This window comes from Amblyomma mixtum, chromosome 9 (assembly GCF_055824585.1).
Source record: "Amblyomma mixtum isolate Tamu chromosome 9, ASM5582458v1, whole genome shotgun sequence".
Classification (NCBI taxonomy): Eukaryota; Metazoa; Arthropoda; class Arachnida; order Ixodida; family Ixodidae; genus Amblyomma; species Amblyomma mixtum.
Window position 1 is genome coordinate 75,853,753 of NC_143020.1, and position 24,193 is coordinate 75,877,945.

The following is a 24,193-nucleotide window of genomic DNA, read 5'->3' on the forward strand; positions in this document are numbered from 1 at the left end:
TTTTAGTTCTTGCCAGTTTTTGCTGTTTCATAATTTTCTACTGGTCTTGGTTTCGACTCACCTGGTCTGCGGCTGTTGAATTCTTCCTCTTCACATGCCAGATGTTGGATAGCCTATTGAGGAATGTATTTTTATACGAAGACTTCTTCGCTTTGTGCGTTCTTATTGGTTTCCTGGTGTCACGGGGCTCCTTGCTTGCATTTAAAAACCTGCTCGTTGCTCTCAACAAATTGCTGGTAGTTCGGCGCCTGTCGTCTTAACGTCTGTATTCTTCCCTTTTTCGCGCTGCTCCCACTAGAAGTTGAACGCTAGAATCTCATGCAGTGAAGCTGTAGTATAGCAGTGCTGTTAGATGAACTGGAGGGTATTAAGTGGGATGTCATATGGCTTAGTGAGGTTGGGAGGACAGATGTAGTGTATACAGCGTTAATGGGGGCGCTATCGTAGATTAGTGGAAAGAGAAGAGCTATAGGTGCGGGATTTCTCATCAATCAGGAGAGAGCCGGCAGGATAGATGAATTCTATAGTAGTAACGAAAGGGTGGTAGCTATCGTAATCAGGCTTAATAAGAGTGGTACAGTCCTACGCGCCTGCATCTGGCTGTTATGAATAGATCGTAGAACGCTACTATAGGGACGAGGAATCGCAATGAACAAATTAAAAACACAGTAAACTTCAGTGCCAAGGTAGGGAAAGAGAAGACTGGAGACCAGGCAGCACGCGTCTATGGCGTAGGCTCTGGGAATAGCAGGAGGGAAGTTATTGGTAGAATTATCAGAGAAATAATTTTTGGATCATAAGTACCTTTTTCCGAAAACGAGAAAGCTGGAAATGAACGTGCAAGAGCCCCAATGGTGAGACTAAAAATGAAATAGACCGCGTTCCGTTGCCTCAAAAAGGGCTGCCCGAACAGCTGCGCAGCTGCGGAAGAATGTATCCCGTATGTTTCTTAACATCCATCGTTATGAAATCTGCTATCGGTGTGGTCTTCGGCACGTGTGCTGTTTCTCGCCGAAATCAACATCTCAGGGCAAAGTGGTAGGAGTACGCTAAAGCGCCGTGCCTCTCCTTGCAGCGCTCAGTGAGATATAACATGGTTTGGCGCTGTTTTTAGCAAGCAAAAAAATAAAGACTGCTTGAATCAACTTGCAGGATAAATTTATGTTAACTTTTGAGGCAATATGTGCGTCAAAAACGCTTCGTAAGAACCGGTAGGTATCGTGTTTTGCTTTTTGTCGTACTCAAATAAAAAAAAAAGCAGGGAACTTTAACCGAAGAGACAGAATCCGCCCAAATACGGTGACGAGCCTTTATACAAGCATGCTGATAGCGATTTAGCACCACTGTCGCCATCCTTGGTCGTGTGACCCCAATGCCATAGGCATTCTACAGTTCGCAGGCGGCGCTGCGATTTTTCCAAAGTGCGCCTAAATTCTGCTGCCGTCAGCCGCGGGGCTACAAAAGAGGCGAGAACAAGTTTTGAACTTTGGGTGATAACACTTCTTGCTTAGGTTCCCTTGGCGAAGCAGAAAGCTGACGCACGCCGCGCGTGGCTTTGAAAGAGCGCGGAAGCTCATGCATATAAGTGCAGGCGGAGGGTGTGGGAAAAGCACTACGGAAGAAATAAAAAATGACGGCTCCTCTCGCTAGACTGCATGTTACGGCGCGACGATAGACTCGGTAAAGTTCATAGCCGGTTACCTATAGCTCCCTTCAGGATTCCTGCTTTCGGGCTGGCTGTTGGCGTAGGCGCACACCTCAAAATGCCATTCTGGCTTTCTCACAGAATAGCAAGGTTATTCCTTACCTATCACTTTCCTCACTGACATCCCTGCGTCCAAAGGAAAAAATCAGGGGGGCACTTTGTTGACCTAAGGTGCAGTGAGGCGAAAGCGTTACGCGCGGTGTTGCTGCTTGTGTCACTGATGTGGGGTTAAGATGTTAAGCTTCGCCTCTAAGAGTCGAACAGAATGCCATCGCCCGTTCGGCTCTGCGCCTTGCTCGTCGGTAAACTGGTTTTTGAGAAAAGGAAACGTATCTGTCTCGCATATCTCGGTGGTCGCCTGAACCTCGCCGTAAGAGAAGGGAGGAAGATGGGAGTGAACGGAGACACCGTACTCACGAGACGCGCATTTGTTCATTCGAAACCATCGAGCTGGCATGTCGGAGTAGTTAGCGTCCTCGTCTCGCACTCCGGAAACCCTGGTTCGATTCTCCGACTCGACCAATTTAGAACTCGGTTTTATTTATTTATCTGGTCTGAATGGAAACGGTAATTAGGCTAATTAGTTAATTCAGCAATTAACAAAACTCACTCCCACTTAACTGGAGCATCACTACACGATCCCTTTAATTGGTTGCATGGTTACCAGCCAAAGTACAATTGGCCCCGTTTGAAATTCGCGCCCTGTGACGTCAAGACTATTTCGACCTATTGAAAAGCGTGACATTTCGGTCGACAACACCTGCTTACAACGATGAGGCGATAAAGGCTTCCGCCTTAAAACTATGAGCGTTGCTGAAAGCTTGGCTGCGCGTAAAGACGCGAGCAAACTTTGTCCGCAGCTCTGGAGTTGTGTGCCGCGGGAGAAATAAAGAATAATAATCGCATAGTTGCCTTCCTGCGTGTACGGGGCTTCCTTATCTCTGTTTCGTGCACCTCTAATGGGGACCTTGAGTACCAGCACTGTCCATGACATTCATTACCTGCGAAAAAATTGCTGCACCTTCTTTGAGCGGATCGCTGCTCCTACCCTCCATAGTCGGATACAAGAAAAAAGCGGCTTTTACTCTCATCTCTCATTTGCCAGACTTGGATTATAATTTTATAGTTACTTGTTCTACTCTTTGATCGTTTGGTGTTTTGTATAACCTTTTCTTGCACGCATTACCCTTACTGTTTATTACTTATGCTGTTTCTTCTTCATTGTTGGTATCTAAACTGCGGATGTGTATTGTAACCATATCGCTTAGCTGACGATACCGGGCTAAATCTCAAAAGAAACCATTGGCTTAGACGGGCCTGTTTTGCTGTATTCATTTCTTTTGTGCTATATAAAGATATAATAATCATTATACAAACTCTCTTCGTTTTTATTTGATCTCCTTCACTTTCAACTTTGAGCTGGCCTTTTTTCACATATAACTTCCCCTTTAAAGCATTTTCTTTTTCAGTTGCGCATTTCTACGTGTACAATTTTGGCTTTGTTTTTTCCTCCGTAATATTTCCCCAACTGTACTTGTTTTCATTAATATTTTTACTTTAAATCCATGACTCACGTCTGATTATTTGTAAGGCGTTCACTTATCATATTTATTTATGGTAAATCATTGCATTCTAGCTAGTATTTTAAGGATTTCATTATCGTTCGGGTCTCGACTTGTTTATTTTTTATTGTATTTTTCTGTGACAGGTCCTTCTTGTTTTCATTCCCTTTATTCATTGTTTTGCCTTTCCCTCCCTCTCTCTCTCTTAACTTTATTCATTGTTTCTGCTTGTTATAGTAAAAGCTCGTTAATTCGACAGTGACGGGACCGCGAAAAATTTTCGAATTATCCAAATGTCGAAATATCGAATGAACAACACAAAACTATGTTTGCCGCAACAGGACGTACCTTTATTTGTTATCGTCGTCTGCTTTTTCGAGAGAGTTTGAGCTAGTACGATAGCTGTAACAGCTGCCAGGTACTCCGCGGTACACCCATCGTCAGGGATTTGTTCACAGCAGTTCTCCCGCACGTTGAAGGCTTCTGCGGCTTCTTTCAGCGTGTGCTTCGGCATTTGGGACAACTGCTCACAATCGACACCATCCGACGAATCGTCGTTGACAGCGCCTGTCGCTTCAATTATTTCATCCTCGGTCAGCTGTCAGGACATAAAGCAGCGCAGTAAACACGCTGACAAAGCGCGCAACTACCAAAAAAGACGCAGTCTTACGGTTAAATATCTGCGATCGTAGCAGCAAGAACGCACGGAAACAACGACACACGCCGAAACGAGACTTGCTGTCGATAGGGTTAAGCGGACGACACCAACACGACCACAGCGACACAACAAAGCACAGAGAAAGACGCCAGCTGCTTCGGCCGCCGCTAACCTCGAATCCTTCGCCCTCTCTCAGGCTGCTGATGACGATGACCATACGGATGACCTATCAGCCGTACAGTAGCGCCGCTCGTAGCGTGCTTTTTTTTTTTTTGCTCTCGGCGCACCAGCTTGGCAGGCTGCGGAGTCAAGTCGAATTAACCAAAGCACGGCAAAATTTGTTCGAATGTATAATTGTAGGGACCTCGCGTGCGCGTCGAATTATCGGGTTTTATTATACTTTATGTTCGCTGTCACGCCTTTCACACATTCGACCCTCTTGAGCTCGCTGATTTCTAAAATGTACGCAGTTTTCCTTTAGGACGCAGCAACTTAAGTGTTTTCCCAATACGTTCATGCCAGCCTTAGCTACTCAATGCGAACGATGGAGAAATTTCAAAAGAAATATTTTTCACCGCATCGAATCATTGGACTTTTACGTTCAATATCGCCCTGAAATTACCGTACCGTATTGCAATATTCCAAATTAATGTCGAAGAATCCTGGAACTCAACGTAGCAAAACTAAAGACACCTAATGAAGCAGTACTTCCACTTTACATGTTCTTCTTGGTGTACTGCTTTTCACCTTGCAACGACAACACCGAAAAATAAAGCCTGGAAATGAAGCAATAATTCGGAATAATTTTATTTTAAGCTGCGTGGCGGTGCTTTGAAGTCTTGTCGCTAGATGCCGCCACAGTGTCCACGTCTACTTGAGTTCCGCTATGCCCTGCAGACAAAGCGTCGTCCACAAGCATACATGCTCTGCAGACATGTAATTCAAAAGCAGATTTTGAAGAGAAAAGAAAATGCGCTTTTATTTTGACATAATTAGGACGAGAAGAAACTGGATAATGCTTCAGGCGGAGAACACTGCTGAAAGTGGTCACGATGTTTCACTACGTTTCCCGGGACCACGGCGTTTCCAGGTAGCTCTTATCCAGGTGAAATCGCTTGAGAAGATCCTCTAGGTCCGCCATTTGTAAGCTTTTAAACGCTGCAGGCTGGTCCGAGGGATGGCGCTCAACAGTCATGAAGCGGCAGTCCTTCCCGGCGGCGTGCCGCTTTGTGTCCGACTGCAAAAAAAAAAAAAAATCCCAATAGCGTTATAAAACCTCCTGCATATTAGCCAAAATTTGCAACAACATGCGGGACTGAAAAACATAAAAAAATGAATTTCCGTGATTTAGGCAAGTCAGAGGATGTGAGAAGAAACCATGCAGCATTTACACAGACTAACGGCTTTAATTAGAATTTAATGAAACATGAGTGCACACTGAAAAGCATCATGTGTCAAGGGTACAGCTTTAGTGCAGAAAAATTTCATAGATAAGTAACATCACTGTCAAAGGTACTTACCCCAGCAGCCTCAGCAAAAGATGAACGCTGACGTGGCCAGAAAGGCTCCGCATTGGGATTTAGCGATGAGTTCTGAAAGCAAATGAGTGAATAAAAAAATCCTTGGCAAATCCGCTATAATCACTATAGAATATCGTGTCTCATTTAGTTAAAAAGGAGGCCTAAAGCCAAGCAAAAGTGATGCAAACATTCAAAGCGCAATATTACAATACAAATAATAATAAATAAATAAATTCTGGACAAGAGCATTATTGAGCAGTAGACCTTTCACGAACGAAATTTTTTTGCTTAATGTAATATTTCCCCGCAACAATCAATATAGCAGTTGATCAACGGACGAGTGTGTTGTAGAAATATTTTTCCATTAAGGCCACTGTTATCGGCTAAAGTGTTCTTTACTGGTTGCCGATGGTAGTCTTAACTGTTCGATGCGGTCGATGCAGACTTTTAAAAGAAAGATTTTGCTGCATATCGGAAGAATTTATTATTATCTTGAATGTTTCCATAACAGTATCTTAATGTTTTCCAATATTTAGATCTTTCACCGAGAATGGTGGACGTGTGTGCATACCTGAAATGTTGACAATCGTTAAGAACTTCTACTCTACACTCTTAAAGAAAAAGTTAGTAAAAATGTAGTAAGTGCAGTAGTTACTAAGTCTGACTTCGGTTTACTACCTTTTATCAGCTATTTACTACCCTCTTCAAGGTATAGCTGGCAAAAGTAGCCCTTACTACCGTTTTACTAACTATAATCGCTAGTTACTACCTAGTTAGTAACCATTCCTTTAACCCTAAAATAAAGTCAACGAATATAAACTGACACAGATTGTCGTGCTGAGAAATTGGTTTTGTAATGAAACATTTCTCCAGGGGGATATGGTGAGTTAGACTAAGCTGTTTCTAAAATCTCAAATTCATAATTAACGCTGGTATCTTAGCTCAACCGGTAAGAGCCACTAGCCCCTAAATGAGGCTCTGAATTACGGGCATATAAGACTGGGAAAGATTTCCCTACATGTGCACGCGCAGTGCGCACGGTAAGGTTGTTGATGCCATCTCCTCGCATAATTTCTAGATGTCATGCGCGATAAGCTTAAACCTAAGTTTGTGATTTACGGACACCACGCTCCGATAGCTCTGTCTGGATACCGGAATTAGTCAAGTTCTCTGGGAAGTTTTTTTTTTCGAGTACGCATAAATTTGACAAACCACGCCAGGACACCGCACGATGAATCTAGCAACATATGCGAGTTTCTATTCATTTTCTTAGTAAATACTGCTAGCTTCCCGTTACCAACTGCAGGCAGATGTCGTTTCTACCTGCACTTACAACCTGCAGTTACTAAAAGGGTAGTACCATATATGACAACCAGTTACTACCACACAATTTAGTACGTACTACTTCCATTTTACTGAGAGTGCCGCGCCCTCAATTTCGAGTGAATATAGCGACATGTTGCTTGCATTGCTGCTTCATTTGACTAAAAAAGTTTATATCTACTGCTACGCCTGAAAAAGCAAGAAAAAACGCCGTGGTTGACCAAGGAATGTAGTAGTAACAGCGCATACCTTTAGATAGACGACCATGATGAAACGTCCGCAGGTGTCCCTCGTTTATCCAGAGCAGCAAGAAGCAGCTTTGTACGGCAGGCGGTGTACTGGGTGTGTTCTCCTTAGACGCGACTTCTTATACCTTTGCCCGGCACGACGGTTGGCAACCTCTAAAGATTCCTGAACGCACACGTGATCCCTTTTCCTGGAACAGTTTACTGATCCTGAAATTCCCTCTTGCCACAAGTACTTTTCTAAGGGTGTCCTTTGTATCCCAATACAAGGACCTTACCACCACTACAAGAAGGGAGAGGAAAGAGTCAGGGTGCATGCCAATGTTTTGTCTAGATGACGTGGCTTGTCTTGCGCGGACCTTCATTCTGGGGAGGAAGTCTCGGAAACCTTGAAAACCTTGTTCAGACAGGATGGGTGCTAGAGGGTAAAGAGGCTGACCTGCGAGAAAGGAATTTGGGGTGTGGCTGGCAGAGAGATAGTGAACGTGGGTTTGAGAGGCTATGTGTCAGGTAAGAGAGGCGGGATGCCATGACTCACTTAGCTGGTCGGGAAAAGCTAGGATAAAAGTTTAAGCAGCAAGGCCAAACAAGATACTGAGAAGGGAAATAAGCGAAAGATGGAAAACAGATAATGGAGGGTGGAGATGGAGGGGAGAAAGATGAATGGCAGGGTGGGGGGGGGGGATAGAGTGGAGAAGCCAAGGGTTTCTGAGAAATGCCAGTAGGAATTGCAGAGCATAGCAGCATGAAGTGGAATAATAAAAAGTATGCGGGGGGGGGGGGGGGGGGGTAGCGGGAGAGAAGAATCGTCGGGTCGGGAGGGTATTGTGATAGAAAAAGATAAAGAGGCGATATGAAGTGCCGTGAAGTCCTGTGCTGGGTGTTTTTTTCTTGATGTGTCACTTGTGTTGTGATCACGTGCAAGACATTGGGTGTTGAACATGGTCACGCGTTGGCAAGCACCTCGGGCTTCTCCTCGTAAAACTGCGTAAATGCAAGAAACACGTGGTGCCCTCACTGATCGATTCATGAAATCGCTGTGGTTGTCCTATTTACGCTTTCCCTGGAGACGCGCTATTTCGCCGTCAAGAGGCAATACTACCGTCGAAATACGAGGGAAGCAGAGTGCGAGCGGGTCCAGTATTGCGAAGTGTCGGATTCTTAAAACTGCTCGATACAGACGAAGGAGAAAAAGGCTAGACATAAACGAATGTGCAGTGAATCTTTCTTCCATTCTGGGGGCTCAGGCTGGTCGTGGCAGTTGTACGCAGCAAGTCGAGAACCGCTGGCTCTCAACGGCATTCGCGCTATTTTCTGCTTGGTGATGAACGGTGAAGCGGTTTCTTTCTCACTTAAGCAGTCAACTGCGCTACTTTGTGCAGGCTGCGGGCGCTCTCAATTTGCAATGCGTCGGTTTCTTTGTTTGCACGTAGTCACGCAGACGCGGCGTCTATATATGCAAGTCGTCAACGTATTAAGCACCATGCTATCACGTGGTCGGCCATGTTTTCTGCGCAGTGGAAATGTGAATATGCTGAAAGATGCTCGAGAAGTGCCACATGCATTTTTCAATACCTCACGTTCGGTTCATTATACAGGGATAAGGGAGAGAGCTGACATTTATTAGCACCTGTCACAAGGTTGACAGGGATCCGAGGCGCAGCTCGGTCACAGCAATGTCCTCAGCCGTTGACTGGAATCTCCTGGATCTCAGGAGCGGCCAGGGCTTGAGTGATGACTTCACGTTGTCCGTTTTCTTCCTGTTTTGGAAGCAGTGCCCCCAGGAAACGTTTCTTCTGTGAGGTCCTCCAAAGCCAGGACACCTTACACAAAGCGTTTCCCAGCGGGGTTACCATGCATGCAGCACATGAGGCGCAGACGCGCACGGCCAGTTGTCAGCGCCCTTAATTCGAGTGTTCGGTCTCTGCACAGTGAACCTGTAGCACAGAGATGCATTATGCAGCCAAGCTGGCATTAACGGTACACGCGTTTGATATATGTGTGCGCTCCCTGTCCACAGCCATACCCGGCAGGATGCAGGCAACAGTTGACCGGAACGTATACCCTGACTACTTTCTTCTTACAACTGACATGGAGGCTATGCACGAACATGGAAATTGCAACGACCACTGCAGAGTCAATCAGAAGCTTGACTGTTACCGGACTTACTGCATAATTTATGAACATGGTTCATGGGAGTTTAACGTCTCTATGCGACTCAGACTGTGAGGGACGACGGAGTGAAGGGCTGCAGAAATTTCGACCTCCTGGGGTTCTTTAACATGCAGTGACATCGAACAGTGCACGGGCCTCTGGAATTTCGCCTCCATCGAAAATCAACCGCCGCGACCGGAATCGAACCCGCGTCTTACGCGTCAGCAGCTGAGCGTCTTGACCATTGAGCCACCGCGGCGGCTTAATTTGTGAACAAGGGTACGAGAAGCGGCTGCAGAGCGCTCCGTTTCATGAAGAGGGCCCAAGGAATTTCTCACTCACATGTGGTGCTGAATGAAATATGTTAGAGTGCGACTGCTGCTCTCATGCTTTTTAGAGTTCTTTGAAGCTTCGTATACATTTCACGATAGCACACAACGTACCCAAGGCAATTCGTTCGCGTCGTAGCCGTTGTGTACGGCGCCTTTTCTACAGTACGCGGACGTTGCATATTAGCCCAATACACGCGCTGGGTTGGTTTATATGAAATGTCTCAACCTGGCCAGCTGCCCGTTAATATAAAGATCTAATAAAAGCGCTGCCTTCCATCTTGCTTACGAGCCACCCATCTTGCGATTGTTTATTCCTCCCTCGCAAAACTTGGTAAAAGCCGTGCTTATTTGGGCGATCATATTTTCTTTGGGATTATTAAAAGGAGTAACCATCTTCTTCAATCTGCCCAATCACCAGGCAGGCTTTCGTAAGACTTCTCAAGAATAGATCATATTCACGCTACCAATAAGGTGAGGAAGAAATCCGGAGAATAAACGCAACCCACAAAAATTGCAGTCACCGAAAGCAACAGAGTGTTTCACTCTGTCGAAACCTCAGCAGTCATGCAGACATTACGGACTAAAGGTGTATGAGAACTTTACGTAAAAATACTAGAAAATATCAAAACGTCTTCACAGCCAGAATAATCCTCCTTTAACGCAGCAATAAAATGTCAATATGAAAGGATATCAGACAGGAAGAAACGATCTCTCCAATCCCATTCACCGCTTGTTTGCAGGAGGTATTCAGAGTACTAGACTGAGAAAAGTTGGGGATAATAATTTATAGAGATTACCTCAGCAATATGTGATTCTCTGACGACAGTGCCTTGCTAAGCCACTGATGGGAACAACTGCAAAGTATGATCAATGCCTTAGACAGGCAAAGTAATGTTCATCACTCTCGGAAGGAAACAGAAGATTACCATTGGATAAAGCCAGTAGGATAAAATTATTATTCGATAACTCGTGCAAATATCTCTAACACGCCAAGAACGAAAACAAGGAATTTCGCACAACTATCTTTAATTTCACACCATGTGCTTTTCACCTTTCTTGGAGTTATACATTCAAATTAGTTTCCTTTGTACATAGTCAGGTGTTTTTGGCGGGAAATCTTGTAATAGTGGCAACCACATGTTTTCCTGTATGTATGTTTTTCTCAGTGTTTTTTGCCTTTCCGCAATATTTCAATGGCGATGTACGCCATCAGTCGCAGCAATGACCACGAAGTGTTCGGAAGTCTTGGCTTTTTTCGTCACTTATGAAACATGCTGTGTTGTGAAGACGTCATTCATTTAAGCTCTTCTTATGTCGTCACATTGTGTTTGGAAACTCTGCTTGTTGGCTTATCTTCCCAGTGAACCATTTGCAGGTGACTTGCTCAAACGCGAGCCTGGGCTACAACGATGTGATGGGAGCAGAGGATCTCTCCGATCACATTCGCGACGAATGCCGTTACAAGCGTGACCTCGGCTCCGAACAAGACCAGGAGCGAGCGCCGTGCCCACTACGAGAAACTCCGCCCAGGTTCTGAAGAATGACAAGATGCCATCCGCTTTCATCTCCGTTTCTCTGAGCACGCTTTAATTTCAAAGAATCAATTCCATTCCAAAAATGAATAAAAAAAAATAAAGCGTTCGCCTTAGTGCCCTGTCTGGCATGATATTCGCGCATTTTATCACCGTGAGCTGTATGCGTGAAAACATGTGACACTCTGATGCAGGTGTGTGTGAAATAATCCAGATCACAGTTTAAGCCCCAGCTTTCCTCGGCGGAAGGCAATCACTTCCCAATTGAGCTCGCCTTTGAAGACACTTCAGTTGGCTTTATAGCTATACAGTCACAAAATGAATCTGGCTGCACAGCATGGAGTTTTTTCTATGTGGTCATGGAGCATCCCGTGCGCATAGGCATGACCCAAAATAGGTCTAATGCAGCTTCAATACGCAGCATTTTTTTTTAACTTCCTTGGCGTACGTGTAAAAGTCCTGTGAATAAAATGCTTATATGCTCCTTCTTCACGTAGTGCATCGTTACTACAGGGTTCCAGCATATCGAGTCCATGGTTACATTACCGTCGCCGTGTTACCGGACTCTTGGGTTGACGCTGCAAAACGGCTCAAGACGGTTAGCGTAGCTTCTTTCCCGTAACAAGCTACCGTAATGTGAAAACGAGGGATGACGATGGTTGATGCCTCTTTATTTACTGCAAACATAAATACGCACTCATTGCCTACATTTCGATGCAGTGAGATGCTGCATGGTCTTTAATAGTCTTTCTCTGCGCATAAAAAGACCTACTCACTACTTTTCAGCTTACAGCCGGCAGAGCGACATTTCAATGTCGCTCGTGAATCAAGCAACCTTGCCTACCATGGCCAGACCACGGAGATAGAAGACGAATTTTTGTTTGCAGAGCACAGTAAGCTTCTGTGCCTTGAGTGTGGTGCGAACGCTGTGAACAGCCCAACTATAGATATTTTTAGTTTACCCTGGCCGTGCCGCGGCCTCCCTGTTTGGAAGTGCACAGTGGTGCCATCTAGTGACAATAACTCAGAGCGCTTCAACTAGGGGCGTAAGAAACTTTTTTTTTCAGTGATTCTTGATGATTATGATGAGTGCATTAACAGCTTTTATTTATTTAAAGCAGGAATATATAAAAATGTTAAAGGTGGCTATGTACACGGCCTATAATTAGGATTAACTGCGCCAAAACTTCGAAATCATCTTCAACAGCGAGGTAAATTTGGGGGAGGGGGGCACCATTCCGCCCTCTGAGATTTGTGCCGGGGCTACTCGGTCGGCATCGAATGGTACGTGTGGCACAAGCAACACGAGGAATCCGCGGGAGAGAGGAGGTCTGTTCCTTTCGAGAGAATGGCTAAGGAGAATGAGATGTTGAAAAAAACTGGCTCGTCATTTAGCATTCCTGTACTTATGAAACATTATACGAAAGCCCACTTTGTTGAAGGTGGACACTCCAGTAGCGCTCAATGCGCGATTAAGGTGTCCATTTACCAAGGAAGTCAGTTACGAGCTTTTAGCTGAAAACTCTTGGAGTATGCGACGTTGACAACGCACGAGAAGATATATATATATATATATAAGAGGGGGCTGTGGCTCAGCAGTTCCTTGGTCGCCTTCCAACGTCCAGCAAAGGTCCAGGCAAACGTTCGGGCTGCGAGGGAGCTTCACGCCTCTGAATCGTTGTCGTGTTTCACTCGCATAGCTCCCCACAGTGAGCGAGCGCGGCTGCTACACTACAATTACCTTCCGGCGAAAAAGGAGCCATCCTGTCGACTCAGGGAGCACACACGGTAGGCGAACCGTAGTAAGGCTTGAGGCGGTCAGCGTGCACTGTTTCACGGCCGCGACGGCGCGCATCTTGGGGTGGCGAAAGCGGTTCAATAATGTAGTTCTCTGGAGAGGTCAGGCAGACGACACGGTACGGACCTTGGTAGTTTGAAATCAGTTTCGTGGAGAGACCGGGACTGGTTGAAGGAACCCAAAGCCATACGAGCGAGTCTGGGGTATAAGATGGAAGCGGACTGGTAGGGGCTCGAAGTCGAGGGTGCTTCTGGCGATTCTGATCCTGCGTTGTAAGAGATCGGGCAATCTGGCGGCATTCCTCAGCATAGGTCGCCGCTTGAGAAAAGGTAAGAGACTCGGAGGCATCAGGGCGACACTGAAGCATGGTATCCATGGTAGAGGTAGGCTGGCGGCCGTAAAGAAGAAAGAAAGGCAAGGTGGGGCAAGGTAAGGGCTGCATCGGAGCAATGGAACGGCGAGAAGGGATTTTGCGACGTTGGAATTCCGGGCAGGAGCGAACATACTCTCGGACAAAACGGTACATTCCCCGCCAGTAGAAGCGGAGTCGAAGGCGCGTGTAGGTCTTCACCACACCGGCGTGAGCACACTGGGGGTCGGCGTGGAAAGAGGCGCATATGTCGGAACGGAGGTGCCGAGGAATCCCACGGAGCCAATTGCGCCCGTCGGAAAGGTAGTTGCGGCGGTAAAGTGGGCCGTCCCGTATGGCAAAGTGGCGGGCTTGACGACGGAGAGTGAGGGTCGTAGGTCGCTGAGATGGTGAAGACAGGAGAGCGAGGAGGGAAGCGATCCAGGGGTCGTGATGTTTTTCAAATGGCATGTCGGCAATATTAAGGGAAGATGCATCAGTGGTGGCGAAAGATGTGCATTCTAAGTCACAAGGTAGCGGGGAGCGCGATAGTGCGTCGGCATCAGAATGCTTGCGGCCAGATCGATAGATTACTTCAATGTCGTACTCTTGTAAGCGCAACGCCCAACGAGCAAGACGGCCTGAGGGGTCTTTAAGGAACGACAGCCAGCAGAGGGCATGGTGGTCGGTAACGACAGAGAATGGGCGACCGTATAGGTAAGGTCGGAACTTTCCAATAGCCGAAAATATTGCCAAGCATTCCTTTTCTGTTACGGAATAATTCCGCTAAGCCTTCGTCAAAGTGCGGTTGGCATACGCAACAACATGGTCGGCGAAGCCGGGCTTCCGCTGAGCCAGAACGGCGCCGAGGCCTACGCCGCTGGCGTCAATGTGAATTTCGGTGGGCAGGCTGGGGTCGAAATGGCGGAGGATCGGAGGGGACACAAGCAGGCGGCGAAGCGTGGTGAACGCCGCATCACTGTCTGGTGTCCAAGACGAGAGGTTGGCGTCGCCGGCAAGCAGATCGGTCAGAGGAGAGAGGATGGAAGCGAAATTGCGCACGAAGCGGCGAAAATAAGAACACAGCCCGATGAAGCTACGCAGCTATTTGAGGGATGTGGGTCGAGGGAACTCGGCGACTGCGCGCAGTTTTGCAGGATCGGGAAGGACGCCTTCTTTGGTGGCGACGTGGCCCAAGATGGTAAGCCGCCGGGCTGCGAAGCAGCACTCCTTCAAATTCAATTGCAAGCCGGCGTCGGTCAAACATTGCAGGACACGCTCGAGACGGACCAGGTGCGATGGAAAGTCTGGAGAAAAGACTACGATATCGTCCTTGTATCAGAGCCACGTGTGCCACTTGAGTCCGCTGAGAACTGTGTCCATCATGCGCTCGAATGTGGCCGGCGCATTGCACAAGCCGAACGGCATGCCGTTAAATTCGTAGAGGCCGTCGGGCGTAACAAAGGCCGTCTTCGGCCGGTCAGCAGCATCCATGCGTACCTGCTAGTATCCGGAGCGGAGGTGCAGTGAAGAAAAGAATCCCGCGCCTCGCACATAGTCGAGGGCATCATCAATACGGGGAAGTGGATACACATCCTTTCGCGTAATCTTGTTGAGGCGACGGTAATCGACGCAAAAACGGATGGATCCGCCCTTCTTCCTCACGAGAACAAGAGGGAGGCCCAGGGGCTTTGAGAAGGCTGGATGACACCGCGCTGAAGCATGTCGTTCACTTCTGTGGTAATGAAGGTGCGCTCAGTAGCCGACACGCGATATGGGCGCTGGCGCAAAGGGGCATGCGTGCCGGTGTCGATGCTATGTGTGACGATGGATGTGCGGCCAAGAGAGGTGTGTGGGAAGTCGAATGACGGGCGGAAACGTTCAAGTACCTCGACGAGCTTTGCACGTTGGTGTGGCGAAAGGCTGGCATCGATAGATCGGGAAAAAACAGAAACGGTGTCTTGGTTTGGCGCAGCAGGATGCGAATCAATGGCATCTATGTGGACAGGGGCAGGTTCTTCGGAGACGGAGTATGGGAGAGCATGGTCGGCTGATTCGACATGTCCCAGGCATTCGCCACGGAGAAGCGTTGACGGGCAAGAAAAGGGGTTCGTGACGTAAATTGCGCTGTGGCCATCGCAGATAGTGAAAAGAGCGAACGGAAGGAGGAAACAGTGGCGACAGGCAGCAGCAACAGTCGGAGTAAAGAGAACAGTCGGATACAGCAGCGCCCGTGTCTACAAGGGCGAGAAAGGCGACACCATCAATAAACACTTGGACAACATTGCGGGTGACGACGGAGGACTTGGAGAGTTCGATAGAATCGCAGTTCTTGCCTCCGGAACTGCGGCTGTTAGTTTTCCTCCGGACGGGAAGGTGAGCGTCGGCGCATGGGAGAAAGAGATCGGCGACGCGGAGAGGGCGACCGGCGTGAAGAGTACGAAGAGCAGTCAAGAGGGAACGAGTCCGCAGGGGTGCCGGAGTAAACGGGTAGTGAAGGAGGCGCAGGATCGTAGCGGTATGGGCCTGCCCCGTCCCAGAAACTCGGCTCGTGTTGGCGACAAAGCTGTGCGACGTGGCCCGGCAAGCGACAGGCATAACATATGGGACGGTTGTCGTGTGTGCGCCATGGGTTCACGACGGCGCGGCGAGGTGGCAGACGACGACGAATAGGTGCCGGCGGAGGAGGCAGCGGCGCGACAGGTGGATGGGAAACATAGGCGTCGTGGCGTTGTAGTCTTGCAGCAACCTCGGCATACGTGAGAGGGGCAGACACAGGTGGGAGCCGAGGGCTGGAGGGCAAAGCATCGGTGACCTGCTCTTGGATGGTGCGTCGAAATGTGGGATCAAGGGATGGCGCAGGGTCGCCAGACACAGGCAGCAGGGACAGTTGGCGGGCCACCTCTTCAGGTATAAGGGCCTTGATCTCGGGAAGCAGCGAGGCCGGGTCAGAATCTAAACTGCATACAGCCGACGCAGGAAGTGACGCGTCGTGCACGCCGGAACGACGAGAAGTTCTCTGCTTCCTGAGGACGTCATAGCTTTGGCATAGCTGTATGACATCCACCACTGTTTGTGGATTCCATTCCAGCAACATCTGGAACGCGTCGTCGGAGATACCCTTCAAGATGTTATTAATTTTGTCGGACTCCGGCATGGATGGGTTGACGCGCTTGCACAGGTCGAGGACGTCTTCAGTATAACTTGTGAAGGTTTCGGTGGTGGTCTGAGCGCGGGAGCGGAGGCGTTGTTCGGCGCGCAGTTTGCGCACAGCCGGGCGGCCAAATACCTCCCAGAAACTGGTCTTGAGGGACGACCAGGTCGGCAAGTCGGCCTCATGATTTCTGAACCACAAGTTGGCTACGTCAGTGAGATAAAAGAGAACGTTACCAAGTTTGGTGGCATCGTCGCACTTGTTGTGGGCGCTGACGCGCTCGTACGAGGACAACCAGTCGTCGACATCCTGGTCGTCGGCACCGCTGAATACGCTGGGATCGCGCTGCCGGAGCCCGCCAGAACAGAAGATGGTAGGCGAAGGGATGTGGGTTGTCTCGCTGGTGACTTCATGCATAACGGACGGCGAAGGTAAGGTGCGGCTACGGAGCTCAGTATGTGAGGGGGAACGTACAGCAGCCTCCAACAAATGTAAGAGGGAGTTGTGACTCAGCAGTACCTTGGACGCCTTCCAACGTTCAGGCAAACGTTCGGGCTGCGAGCGAGCTTCACGCCTCTGAATCGTCGTCGTCTTTCACTCGAATAGCTCCCCACAGTGAGCGAGCGCGGCTGCTACACTACAGTATATATATATATATATATATATATATATATATATATGAATATACAATCATTTTGACGAGTCACGACCGTTGCTCGGCCACAATGTTGTCAACGCCAACGAAGGCGTTCACCTTTTAAGAAAAGGAAATGGCGCTATCTATCTCACATGTCTCGGTGTACACCTAAACCCCACCGTAAGGGAGCAAGGAAGGTTGGAGTGAGAGCAGAGAGAAAGAGTTGCCGTAGTGGAGGGCTACGGGTTAATTTCGTCCACCTGGCGATCTTTACCGTGCAGTGCAATCGCGCTTCGGCTACAACCTTTTCAACGCCAAAGGGTGCAACGCAGATCGCTCTTCCACTACGGCCACGTAGCTCAAAGTGTGATTCTGTGTCCACGTAACTACGGGATGTTTCATATATCGGGTGCAACGCTGCCAAAGATAGCGCTCTTTTTTGGGCAACCTGAATCCGCGACAAAAAATATTGCTCTGCTTGTGGTGAGCGAAAAATAACAAATGCTTTGCCGGCAGTTTTCGTGTATAATACATTTGTCATCAGCGTGACAAAAAAAACGCTCTTATTGCGAGAAAATCGAACAAGATGTGTGAATTTGTATTTTGCTTTGGTGGTCTTTTTCCATTTCACGTTTTGGCTGTATCCGCCACCCTGGCCGCTATGTTTACTCTTTTCGGCTCCCTTGCACTTTTGAGAAAATGGCGTCCAGCACAGCGCCCCCGGCCACCTCTGCTGTACGCATTTTCATAAAGGTTCGTATATCCAAGCCGTCAAGGCACGCCAAAGAAGTAATTGCAAATGTGTACTCTCGTACCAGGATCCATTTTCCTGGGAAGTCTGTACGGGAAGTACTGAGTTATCTGAGTGTTACACTGGAGTGTGTCACCGTACCGTTGCCAGAATCAAGTCTGTGCGTGTCTCTGGCGTATACGAAGAAAATACCTCGCAACTTGAAGAGTTCAAGCTCGCGAAGTCAAGAATGGCAGCTTCACAGTACATGCCATCCATCTGAAGGGCACAGTATGTACGCGAGCAGGGAAGTCCAAACACTGGACAGTGTTGCTAAACACTGTCAGTACAGGCTGTGAGAAAGGGCGACGACCTGCCGAACTTCAAGAAAACGTCGTTGTGGAGGTTGATGAAGGACATCAGATATGCATTTCAAGAGGGAAACGGAACCTTGCGCTGATCGAGCGAAATGACATCATTGCCTGGCGTCGCAGGTACCTGCGGGCGATCAAGGAATTCCGAGGACAAGGCAGGTACGATTCGTTCCTTGCTTATTTTCTTGCTCAGACTGGCTTCATATAGAGCTTGATGTTAGCGTTGCAGCCTCGTAGTCGAAACAGTGCGTATTGCTTCAGAACAACACATTTTAAAGAAATAGTCTTAACCACGTTGCTGTTGCCGACCTTTTGCGAGAGATGACGTTTCACGGCCAGTTTTGTGCTACGTTTGCGTGGGGCGCGTGTCCTCATGGGTCAGATTTAATCGCGAAATCCCAATTGGTGCGGGAAGAAAAATTCGCTGTGGCTTAGCTTGGTTAAGCCCGGTAATTGCGAAAGCAATATCCGTACCTACGCCATGGTTCAGCTGGTAGAGTAGCAGCTGGTGGTGGTGCTTGTGGTTAGACTTCTCGCGATGCATCGGTTATACAATCCAATCCAATACAATCCAATACAATCCAATCCAATCCAGTCCAATCCAATCCAGTCAGGCCGCCGTTCATGTGCACCGCCGTCGCTCACGGACGGCGCGAGATGGTCGCCCAGCTCTTCGGCATGACGTCACAACACCTGTGGCACTCCTGGCGGAGAGAGCGGGAGTTAGGCCGCCGTTCATGTGCACCGCCGTCGCACATGGACGCCGCGAGATGGTCGCCCAGCTCTTCGGCGTGACGTCACAACACCTGTGGCACTCCTGGGGGAGAGAGCGGGAGTTAGGCCGCCGTTCATGTGCACCGCCGTCGCACACGGACGCCGCGAGATGGTCGCCCAGCTCTTCGGTGTGACGTCACACAGAGGTCATTTCATGTGCACCGCCGTCGCTCCGGAAAGGCTTGAAAAGTAGTATTGCTTTAGCAATAAAACAACAAAACTACCAAAAATGCCGTAGCACTGCAATGGGTTGTGCCATCTCGTCGTCACCGTAGGTTGGAATGAACAGCCACTGTACACTGCCCGTTCATCAAGTGGTGCAAGATACTGGCGCTACTGCTGCGAACATTGGCAATTTTTGTTCTCAGTCGCCACAAGGGAAGAAATTTCAAATGGTGCTGAATTATTTAAGTGCCCCATGCAAACATACAGTGAATATAAACTGGCTACGAAATGCCGCCTGAGCGTTAAATATAAGCCCGAGCAAGGGAGCAATAAAGCCGAGATAATTCTTATTCTCGAATGTCTTTGAACGGCTGTGTGTGAGACAGTGGTCAGCAGTCTGTTTGTTGCAGTAGGTTGCCTACGTACACGCTGCAGTGTGTTTGTTTACTTACAAGCACTAAGTCGTGCACTCGGTTGTTTTGCATTTACAGGTGCATCATCTACATAGAAGAAACCTAGGTCAACGCAGGGCACACAGAAGAATACGTCTGGCAGGAAAAAACTGTGAAGTTATCTCAGGATGCCTTCCTGGAAGGTTTAACAACGGAACTGGCTACGCCTTCGGGCAAAGGGGCCCATTTGATCCTTGTACACGCTGGAAGCAGTGCAACAGGATTCGTGGAAGACGCTGCTGCTGGTTTCTTCGGTGCAAAAAAGGAAAAAAAACACATTGACTACCAGTCTGATAAGGATGGCAACTACATAGAGAAGTGGTTCACCGACAAGCTCCTGCCAAACATTCCGGCCAATAGGATTGTCGTCATGGACTGTGCTCCATATCATAGCTTGCCTCTTGAAAGCACCTACCAAGTCTACGCGCAAAGCTGGTATTAAAGGTGCACTGAAGAGGAATCTGAACTCGTCTTTTTGCCGCGGGAACTCAATCTGCACGTTCCGAGCATTCTTAGAAACTTCGATTTATTGCCCTGTGTGGCTGATTTTACTAATTAAATCGAATTAACGTCCGGTTCCCGCCTCTTTTTTTTAGTTCTCCCTCGTACGGTGGGCGGAGTCGACCAACGCGTGGAGTGCCTTTCAGCCAGTCCCGCGGCAGCTTGCCGCTCTGCCATCGGCGGAGTAATACGTAGTAGCCCGTAGAAACAAATAGTCCGCGCATATTTTTATTTCTGCGGGCTTATTTTGCGGCTATATTATCTGCGAATGAAACCATTTATTCACGGAAAATTAAAAAAAAAAAACAAAATGAAGCGAAAGCAAAGCCTCCACGGAGCGGGCTGCAAGGCACTCCACGCGTTTTTCGACTCCGCATACCGTACGAGGCAGAATTCAAAAAAAAAGGCGGGAGCCGGACGTTAATTCGATTTAATTAGGAAAATCAGCCACACAGGGCAATAAATCGAAGTTTCTAAGAATGCTCAGAACGTGCAGATCGAGTTCCCGCGACAAAAAGTCGAGTTCAGATTCCTCTTCAGTGCACCTTTAAGCTTTGGCTCGCTAAGAAAGGTGTTCCGTGGCAGGGTTGCCGTTGGTGGCTACTTTGCACCAAATTGGCTACTTTTCGACCCCGTCTGGCGGTGAAAATTTCACGTTGGCTCCTTGGCTACTTTCTGGCTACTTTGAACTTGTATTTTGGCGCATTTACTAGACATTTTTTTTTTGCAATTGCATATACAATTGTAAGCAATAACAAAAGAACAATTATTTCCAAGCTTTGCTGTCCTCATGGCTGTCCCGGTCTCCTTGATGCGCGCGCGCGTCCTCGACGCGAGTCGACGCGTATATTCTCTCCGCCGGCGGTGCGCACATAGAGCTATTATACCAACTCGCAGACGCGGGTGCGCAGACGCGCGTACTCTGGGTGATGGGCGCACGTCGAAGCAAATCCCGCGAGGACGTTGCGCGCCATCTGGAGAAAATGACGCTAATTGAAATGCACGGAGAAGCAGAGGCCGCGCGGACGCTGCGCTGCATCTGGAGAAAATAACGCTCATCTAGAGTACTTTCTCTGTTAGGATCATGCATCCGAAACCATGCGTTTAGGTGCAGCCGTGTGAACGGCATGACAGCAGGAGAGGAACGAGGAGCACGGTACCGATGAAATAACACTTGTATACCACAAGGCGACAAAGATTCTGTTTTTGTGCCTTCGGCTTGCGACACCGGCGTCTAACATTGGATAAGACGCAAGAGCAAAGCGCACGTTTCGAGAAGAATGGAAAAAGGCCGAGCAAAAGGGCCAAAATTCCGTGTTATTTATTTACTCGGTGTTTTTGCGTTGATTAAAATATGATTTTTTGTTCATTAATAAAAGTGGCTTATAATAATGGTTATTTTCTATTTGGCTACAAATTTGGCGCCAAGATCAGGTGGCGTGGCTAATTTTGGCTACTTTTAGCTTCAGATCTGGCTCTTTTCGAAAAATTTCCAACGGCAACCCTGTTCCGTGGTCACAGTACATGGTAAGGCAGAACTTCTGAAGCTATCTTAAAAAGTAAACACACCAGCGTTGTGTACCGCATGGATATCCTGGCGGCTACCCATTGCCACGAAGTACTTCGTTCACCACCGTACCAGAGCGAGTTCAATAACATTGAACTTGTTTTCATCCAGGTGAAGGGCTACATCGAAAGTCGCAAGTGTGTGAGTGGAAAGGTGAAAATATGTGTGCAGGGGGGGACAGAGTGTCAGGTGGGCGGAGACCGTAATAAATAAATGAACAAAAACTCTACGTCCTCGACAAGGTTTCGAGCCCGCGGCGACGCGAACGTATGTGTCTCGCTGACTACTTTATACGACACACGACGCAATTGCCATAATTGATAGTCGGACATCTAACGCGCGTCAATGCCAATATGTCGCACTCCTGAGGTCGTCGCCATCAGCGCGCAATGAATCCAAATAGACCGTTATCGTATTTCTCTCTTGAGATTACTTAGGCTGCCCGAAAATTTTTCTTGGCTCTAATCGCAAAGAAGCCATGGAGTGTTTGAAGAGGTACACTGTACATTTTACATTCGTTCATTGCACCTGTGTCTCACAGAGGCGACCAAAAAAAAAATTCATTCTGGGGATCACATTCCTAAGAGGACACGCACCCGGAACCAGCGTCTTCCTTGACACAAAGTCAGCCACGAACAAATTTCCGGAGCGCCACTTCCTTAAACTCTCCAGGAGGCACAGGAGCAGCACTGAATGCGCAGATGGCCGCTCTTCCCCTCCCTCCCTTAAAAAAAATTCTTCGGAAGACAGCGTTGAGCGAGTGCATGCACAGCTGCGTGAATGGGCCTGTTGGGCGAAATGGAATTGCGGTAAGAAAACCAGTGCATGGAAAAAAGGTCCCCGCAGGAAGCGCTCACTAGAAAGAAACGTCAACAAGTGAGAAATTACCCAAAGAATGAATTGGTTCGGAACTAACTACAAAAATATTTCTCTCTACGTCGGAAACGTACTTGAGTTGTAGAGAAGATGTAAGGGTGAATTATATTCCAGTACCAGACAACTTCACTGTCATGCAAATAGCAGAGCATCTTAATCAATAAGACGAGAGGTATCGAACGTTTAGCGCTCTGCATACCATTACAGCACATCTGACAACCCATGTACTTAGCCTTGAGGTGCTAGTGAATGCGCGATGATGCTTTCTCCAGGAGCAGTTCATGGCCGCTGAAAAACTACACTCTAAAGATTGCATCGGGTTTACGTGATAGCTCGTTGATTGCCTAGAGGTCATGCATAGTGCTTGTGTAACGCTATCATTAACCTATACATATATGACGCCCTCATTAAGCATATTTAGTTTGTATCTATACTCCGTCTCACAAGATGTTTGTAGCACAACGAAAGTAGAGCTCCCTCATCCAATCAGGATGGCGCGCACAACATTAGTGTGTTCCTACGCGCCTGTGGCTCGATCCATCTGAACACTCCCAAAGTTAGGTTATTTGTAAGCATAAATAGCCCCGAGAGCAGAAGATTTGACAGCCGTCGCCGTATTTCAGCGGTAGAGCACCGGACGCGTAATTCGGAGGTCGTGGGTTCGGATCCCACCGGCGGCACGTGGTTGCTTTTTCTTCTGCTTTTCTAATCAATTTGCTTTAAGCGATAACATATTCAGTAATATTATGGATCAACACCACAAAAATAAATACATTAATTAAAAAAAATTCCCCCGTGCCCTTGGTTTCTGGGCTGTTGGCTTTTCTCATATTTATAACGAGCCCCTCATCCCCTTCCCTTGTTTGGTTAATTGCTCGATTCTGGCCTCGATTCTGGCAGCCTTGACGCCATAGGAAGCATAAGAGGGTTCTCACGCAGCTTCCACCCTCGCCGTTCGATGACGCTCTACGTCACATTAGCGGTAACTCAGAACGTGCTACGTCAGCCGCTTAAGAACGTGGGTGGCGCTGGTGAACACTCCCAAGGTTAGGTTATATGTAAACATAAATACCCCCGAAAGCAGAAGATTTGACAGCCGTCACCGTAGCTCAGCGGTAGAGCACCGGACGCGTAATTCGGAGCTCGTGGGTTCGGATCTCACCGGCGGCATGTGGCTGTTTTGTCTTCTGCTTTTCTAATCAATTAGCTTTAAGCGATAACATATTCAGTCATATTATTGATCAACACCACAAAAATAAATACAATAATTAAACAAATCCCCTGTGCCCTTGGTTTCTGTGGCTGTTGGCTTTTCTCATATTTATAACGAGCCCCTCACACCCCTTCCCTTGTTTATATATATATATATATATATATATATATATATATATATATATATATATATATATATATATATATATATATATATATATATATATATATATATATATATATATATATATATACATATAATATTGTGATTGGGTATATAATCCTAACCGAAAAGCCAGCTAAACGTTAATGAGGTCTAATGTTGGTTTGCCCTGTCTGCTTTACGCCGTGAAATTTTTCGCATTTGCTTGTTTCATAAAGTTTTCTACCCCGAGTCTCTACATCGTGAATTCATCTTGTCGCCTAGCTATCGCTCCTCGTGTGTCGACAATCGTCACAAGGTTGCTGTTCCTAATTGCCGCACTAACACATTTTATTATTAATTTTTTCCAAACAAATTTAAAGACTGGAACCACCTTCCCGCAGAGATCACATCTATATCAGGCCACACAC